Genomic DNA, 8,230 nt, shown 5'->3' with positions numbered 1-8,230 from the left:
TTTACTGTAAACTTTATATAAAATCTTTTTCTCAAGTCAATATTTTGGATCTGCATGTAAATATAGATGAATCTTTACAATATTTGCTGTCGGAGTCATTTTGTTCTATTTTTTATGGGGTTTTTTTCAAAATCCTGATTTTATTTATTTTTTTAATTGTGACAATTTTGGTTTTGAGTGACAGCGCCTTTGAAAATTTCGGAATCCTATTTATAGAGGGACTTGCTCCTGTTTTCTGGTATATTGTCTTCACAAAGAATAAAATGAATTTCAGAAAAAGGTGACGACGAGCGTTCTGTACTTACAGATCCCTCCGGAATCCACTCTCATCCTCTGTTACTTTTATCGAGTTGCCTTGAACATTAGGGATAAGACCCCATGTATGTGGCGGAGTGTGCTTACAGTGTGCTCAGCTCTATGGGGGCTTCTCATCCATGTGGTTCCGATGACACGGAGTAGGATAATCAAGCACATCATTGGAACGGAATAGGTGTGGAAGCCCCAATACAGGTGAATGCCATGTTGGATACACTCTCACCCATGTTCATGGGACCTTCTGCCCCAATTTGTGAAAAGCCAGTGGCATAACTGGAAATGGTGGGGCCCTGTGGCGAACTTTTGACATGTCCCGTCCCCTTCCTAACCAACGCCAAAGACCCTGACCAAACCCCCCACCCCTGCACACAGTATTACGTTCCATAGTAGCCCCTGCCCACAGTATTATGCCCCATAGTGGCCCCTGCACATACTATTATGCCCCATAGTGGCCCCTGCACACAGTATTATGTCCTATAGTGGCCCCTGCACACAGTATTATGCTCCATAGTGGCCCCTGCACACAGTATTATGCCCCATAGTGGCCCCTGCACACAGTATTATCCCCCATAGTGGCCCCTGCCCACAGTATTATGCCCCATAGTGGCCCCTGCACATACTATTATGCCCCATAGTAGCCCCTGCACACAGTATTATGTCCTATAGTGGCCCCTGCACACAGTATTATGCCCCATAGTGGCCCCTGCACACAGTATTATGCCCCATAGTGGCCCCTGCACATACTATTATGCCCCATAGTGGCCCCTGCACATACTATTATGCCCTATAGTGGCCCCTGCACACAGTATTATGCCCCATAGTGGCCCCTGCACATACTATTATGCCCTATAGTGGCCCCTATACACAGTATTTTGCCCCATTGTGAACAGCCATGAACAATTATTATACTCTGGGGTCTTTTCAGGCCCGGGGGGGGGGGATATCAACGTAAAAAACACTGTTACTTACCTATCCCCGACTCCGCTGCAGTCCTCGGTGGTGTCGGCTATCTTCAATGACGTCAGGGATGTCACATGACCTGGGATGCAGGTCCCAGTCATGTAACGTCATGGACGTCACACAACTAGGCCTGAAGCCTGCTCAGAGAGGTAAGTAACACTGTATTTTATGTTCTCTTACCTCTCCTGGGCCTCCGATCATTATACTCAGGGGTCTGAAAAGGCCCCCGAGTATAATAGTAGTGTTTGTGGGGCCTGCGGCGTCACTTACCGATCCCAGCCCCTGCCAGGATCGGTAAGTAATTAGGGCCCGTTTAGTTGCAATTTTCCCCCATTACTTACCTCCATCCGGGCTGATTGTTCCAGGTGGTCTCTGAATGCTTTTACTTGGTTCGGGAGATGCGCCATTTTTAAGATGAATATTCTCCCACGTCTTCTCTACCTCATGCAGGCTTTGCCCATTCATGTCCCCACTTCTTTTCTCCGGTCCCTAACATCTATTCAACTGAACTTCATTTGGTCAGGTAGACCGGCCAGAGTGGGCAAGGCCCTCCTTTTTCGCCCCAAGGACTGTGGCGGTTTGTCTCTCCCAGACATGCATTCGTATTATTTGGCCACTCACCTGACGCGAGTTGTTGATTGGTGCAGACACGGTTCGTCCAAACCCTGGGTGTATATCGAACAGGCGTTTTCCACGGTCCCTTTGCAGGCGGCTCCCTGGTTGTCTTCTTCCTTTCTCTCTTCCGTTTCCTCTCATCCCACTATTGGTCCGACTCTTCGGGTTTGCTCCAGAGGTCTCATCCGGTCCACCTTCCTTCCCGGAAATTCATCCTTTTTCCCTGTATTGGGTAACCCTGGCTTCTCTCCGGGACTTGTTGATCGTGTTTTCCGCAACTGGCGTCGCCTAGGGATCCACCGCGTGTGCCACTTCCGCAGTGATACGGGCTGGCGTACTTCGTCGGGTCCCCGAGCCCCTCCTGACTTGCCCCCTTTGGATGCGTGGCGGGAGATGCAACTCCGTCACTTCCTGGCTTCTCTTCCCGACCCCTCGGAGTTCCGCTCTGAACCTACGTCCTTGGAGAGGATTTTGGTTGGGGATGGCCCCCTTCGTCATTCTCTCTCGCTCACATATCGACTCTTAATTGAGCCTCCGGATGACTTTGTGCCCCCATTTCTGTTGAAATGGGAAGGTGACTTGTCTCTTTCTCTTTCCCGGGAACAGAGGCGTCGAATTTTCCGCCTTTCCCACTCCACCTCGATCAGCTCCCGCTACCAGGAGGCTAGTTATAAACTTTTGTCACGGTGGTACAGGGTCCCTACGAGGTTACACGCTATTTTCCCTCAGGTGTCTCCTTTGTGTTGGAGATGTGGTCAAGAAGACGGTGACATGCTTCATATCTTCTGGTCCTGTCCTGCTCTGTCCTCTTTTTGGGATGGAGTCAAACGTGTCACCTTGCAACTCACCAATACCCCCCACCACTTGGGTCCGGCCCTGTTTCTTCTCAATCATTGCGAGTCCTCGGTGAAAGTTTATAAACGTTCTCTGCTTCGCTTCTTGGTCATCGCTGCCCGAGCGTGTATCCCGCTCTTCTGGAAGCGTGTAGAAGCCCCTCCTCTATCCCTCTGGATTTCCAAGGTCAATGAGATTATGCGGATGGAAGAACTTACCTCTTTCCTGCAGGACTCGACTGATGCTTACATCAAGACCTGGTATCCTTGGTTCCAGTTTCAGGGTACCGGAGAGTATCGGACGCTCCTGGGTTCTGGTCCTCTCTCTTAGAACTGACGACCTTCACTATATCTGCAGGTCTTGCTGGTACGTGGGTTTTCGGGTTTGTCTTCTGCTCGCTCCCCCCCCCCCCCCCTTCCCATTCTCCCTCCCCCCCTTTTTTTTTTTTCTTTTTCTCTTTCTCTCCCTCTCTCTCTTTTTCTCTTCTCCTCCTCTCTTTTCTATCCCCTCTTTCTTTCCTACTCTCCTGCCATGGTTTGTTACTTTTTTTTTCTTTTCCCCCTTTTCATCCCTTAATTTGCCTTACTTGGTTTGTCCAGGGATTCTCCCTGATGATTCCGTTTTGTTCGGTGCTTTCTCTTTTTTAATTATTTGTCATTTTGCTTTTGTATATTGTCTTTGTACATCTCTGGGCGCTGGTTGGCCCTGATGTTCACTGTTTTTGTGTGTTATAAAAATTTGCAATAAAAACTTTGAATTCAAAAAAAAAAAAAAAAAAGTAATTAGGGCCCGTTACTGGCTGGAGTAACTCCAGTCGATAATGGCCTATTAAGGAGGAAAAAAAAACGTAGCGGCTGTCGCCGGGCCCTAATGTCCCAGGCCCTGTGGCAGCCACTAGCCCGGTAGTTACGCCACTGTCAAAAGCATCACTTGTTTTGTTTCATTGAGTTTCTGCTCTGGATCTTTCTCTCCGTTTTCCTTCCCCTATTAACTATATAGGGATAAACACTTTATGATTTATGATAATTCACCTTTTTGGCAGTTTTTCCTCCACCGTATGTGGATGAGATTAAACTAAATCTCATTCACTTTGCTGCTACCGTAAAATGCATTTTTTTCTGCTGCGTTTGCGCAACGCGGGGCCTTAGCCTAAAAGGATTTTCCAGGACTAAAATATTGATGTCCTATCCCATAGGAATGATGATCAACATTGATGGTCGGGGGCCCACTGTAAGCATTTGGTAGCCCCTCACCATGTGCCACCATTGAACTGAGCAGATCAGAAATTTCATGAACTTCCTTCCTCTAAAAGGATCTCAAGGGAATTCTGTCCACCTTTCATATTTAAAGGGTTTGTTCAGGATTTACTGCAAACTCAGGGGCGACCAGAATCTGTGTAAAAGGAAAAAAGAAAAACTATTCCCCCGACCCCATGGTCACTGAGACCAGTCTGTGTCCTCAGCTGTCTCTGGTAAGGACCTGGTGACGTATGTAGGTGACTGCATCGGCACTATACAGTAATTGCTGAGGGCACTGATTTTGGGAGCCCCACTGCTTCCAATGTTGTGAGTTCCAGCACATGTGAAAAGAGGAGCAGGAATCCCCTTCTTACTTCTGTTCTGATCGCCCCTGAGTCTGCCCTAAATCCTGAACAACCCCTTTAAGGCTAGGTTCACATCTGGTGGAGAGAAAAGTCCTGCAGGGAGGACTTTTAGTATAAAACCGATTTTTAAGACGGGGTCTGTGTCTTTAGGGTCCCAATGCAGACCTCAGCATTAGTGTGACCCTAAAGTAACACCGCCATACAACACATAATACTACCAATCGGGGCAGCAGTGACAATACTCCCACAGGGCCCTGAAACAGATGTATGACAACTAGGACCTCTCCTTAAACCACTAACTGACCTCAGTGGATACCGTGAAGGGGTTAATCAGTGGTCAGACTATAAAAAGGGGTAAATAAGATTCCCCTCCGCCCGCTTCTCTCCTAAGTCAGGGGTCGGCAACCTTCGGCCCTCCAGCAGTTATAACACTACAACTCCCAGCATGCATTCTTGCTCTGCTGGTCTTGGAAGTGAATGGAGCATGCTGGGAGTTGTAGTTTCACACCAGCTGGAGAGCCGAAGGTTGCCAACCCCTTCCTAAGACCTCTCTTATTCGATCATTAACCCTTTCATGACCACGTGCAACATATCACCACCCGCAGCGTCAAGCACCGCACGTAGGAGGAAGGTCCAGCCCTGCAGCATGTGAGAACAGGGGTTAATCATTTACATATAAATTCATTATCTTTGCACGCCATGTTTTCTTCCTGAGCTACGTAGCAGGGGACGAGCGGGAGCCGGAGAGCGGTGTCAGGATTGCGCTGGGTCTGATGTGAGACCAGAGCGCGGATATTATAACGTTTTACGATTGATTTATACAAAGGTTGTTGAAATAACAAAAATCTAACAAGGCAAAGTTTGGCGTGAAGATATAATGGAAGGATTTCACCTCTGCCAGCTTTTGGATCCAGCCCTGGTTTTGACTTACAAATACTGATGCAGAATACTGACCAATATACGCCAGTGTAAATATGGCCTTATATATACAAGTTATGTGCACAACAGACATGTAACTGCTGCGCACACCTTAGGGCTCCGTTCACATCAGAGTTCCTTAATCTGTTGTTGTGGTACATTTTAGGAATAGCAGAATAAGGACAAATCCCAGGGGGCTGCACTGACCGTAACGGGGTCCCTCAGGTATCTGAAGTCAGATCACTAGAGTGAGCGGCTTACAGGGCAGTGTATCTGACACTGATGTGAATGGAGCCTTATGCAGACACACACAGCTCTGCTGCACGCACATTATTCAGAAACACACAGCTCTGTTGCACACACATTATTCAGACACACACGGCTCCGCTGCACGCACATTATGCAGACACACACAGCTCTGTTGCACACACGTTATGCAGACACACACAGCTCTGCTGCACGCACATACAGACACACACGGCTCTGCTGCACGCACATTATGCGGACACACACAGCTCTGCTGCACACACACACAGCACTGCTGTACACACATACAGACACACACGGCTCTGCTGCACGCACATTATGCGGACACACACAGCTCTGCTGCACACATGTTATGCAGACACACACAGCACTGCTGTACACACATACAGACACACACGGCTCTGCTGCACGCACATTATGCGGACACACACAGCTCTGCTGCACACACACACAGCACTGCTGTACACACATACAGACACACACGGCTCTGCTGCACGCACATTATGCGGACACACACAGCTCTGCTGCACACACACACAGCACTGCTGTACACACATACAGACACACACGGCTCTGCTGCACGCACATTATGCGGACACACACAGCTCTGCTGCACACACACACAGCACTGCTGTACACACATACAGACACACACGGCTCTGCTGCACGCACATTATGCGGACACACACAGCTCTGCTGCACACATGTTATGCAGACACACACAGCACTGCTGTACACACATACAGACACACACAGCTCTGCTGCACACACGTTATGGACACACAGCACTGTTGCACGCACGTTATGCAGACACACACAGCACTGCTGTACACACATACAGACACACACAGCTCTGCTGCACACACGTTATGGACACACAGCACTGTTGCACGCACGTTATGCAGACACACACAGCACTGCTGCACACACATTATGCGTACACACACAGCACTGCTGCACGCACGTTATGCAGACACACACAGCTCTGCTGCACGCACATTATGAAGACACACACAGCTCTGCTGCACACACATTATGAAGACACACAGCTCTGCTGCACGCACATTAAGTAGACACACACGGCTGTACTGCACGCACGTTATGCAGACACAGCTCTGCTGCACGTTATGCAGACACACACAGCTCCGCTGCACGCACGTTATGCAGACACACACACAGCTCTACTGCACGCGCGTTACAGACACACACGGCTCTGCTGCACACGTTATGCAGACACACACGGCTCTGCTGCACGCACATTATGCGGACACACACAGCTCTGCTGCACACACATACAGACACACACAGCTCTGCTGCACACACGTTATGGACACACAGCACTGTTGCACGCACGTTATGCAGACAGACACAGCACTGCTGCGCACACATTATTCAGACACACACAGCTCTGCTGCATGCATGTTATGCAGACACACACACAGCTCTGCAGCACGCACGTTATGCAGACACACACAGCTCTGCAGCACGCACGTTATGCGGACACACACAGCTCTGCAGCACGCACGTTATGCAGACACACACAGCTCTGCAGCACGCACGTTATGCGGACACACACAGCACTGCTGCACGCACGTTATGCGGACACACAGCTCTGCTGCACGCACATTAAGTAGACACACACGGCTCTGCTGCACGCACGTTATGCAGACACACACAGCTCTGCTGCACACACATTATGCAGACACACACAGCTCTGCTGCACGCACATTATGCAGACACACACAGCTCTGCTGCACGCACGTTATGCGGACACACACAGCTCTGCTGCACGCACGTTATGCGGACACACACAGCTCTACTGCACGCACGTTATGCGGACACACACAGCTCTGCTGCACGCACGTTATGCGGACACACACAGCTCTGCTGCACGCACGTTATGCGGACACACACAGCTCTGCTGCACGCACGTTATGCGGACACACACATTATGCAGACACACACAGCTCTGCTGCACGCACGTTATGCGGACACACACAGCTCTGCTGCACACACATTAAGTAGACACACAGCTCTGCTGCACACACATTATGCAGACACACACAGCTCTGCTGCACGCACATTAAGTAGACACTCACAGCTCTGCTGCACACACATTATGCAGACACTCACAGCTCTGCTGCACACACATTATGCGGACACACACAGCTCTGCTGCACGCACATAATGCGGACACACACATTATGCAGACACACACAGCTCTGCTGCACGCACGTTATGCGGACACACACAGCTCTGCTGCACACACATTAAGTAGACACACACAGCTCTGCTGCACACACATTATGCAGACACACACAGCTCTGCTGCACGCACATTAAGTAGACACTCACAGCTCTGCTGCACACACATTATGCAGACACTCACAGCTCTGCTGCACACACATTATGCGGACACACACAGCTCTGCTGCACGCACATAATGCGGACACACACAGCTCTGCTGCACACACATAATGCGGACACACACAGCTCTGCTGCACGCACATAATGCGGACACACACAGCTCTGCTGCACACACAATGCGGACACACACAGCTCTGCTGCACACACATTATGTAGACACACACAGCTCTGCTGCACACACATTATGTAGACACACACAGCTCTGCTGCACACACATAATGCGGACACACACAGCTCTGCTGCACGCACATAATGCGGACACACACAGCTCTGCTGCACGCACATAATGCGG

This window comes from Leptodactylus fuscus, chromosome 6 (genome assembly GCF_031893055.1).
Source record: "Leptodactylus fuscus isolate aLepFus1 chromosome 6, aLepFus1.hap2, whole genome shotgun sequence".
Classification (NCBI taxonomy): domain Eukaryota; kingdom Metazoa; phylum Chordata; class Amphibia; order Anura; family Leptodactylidae; genus Leptodactylus; species Leptodactylus fuscus.
Note: the sequence above shows the minus strand (reverse complement) of the source record.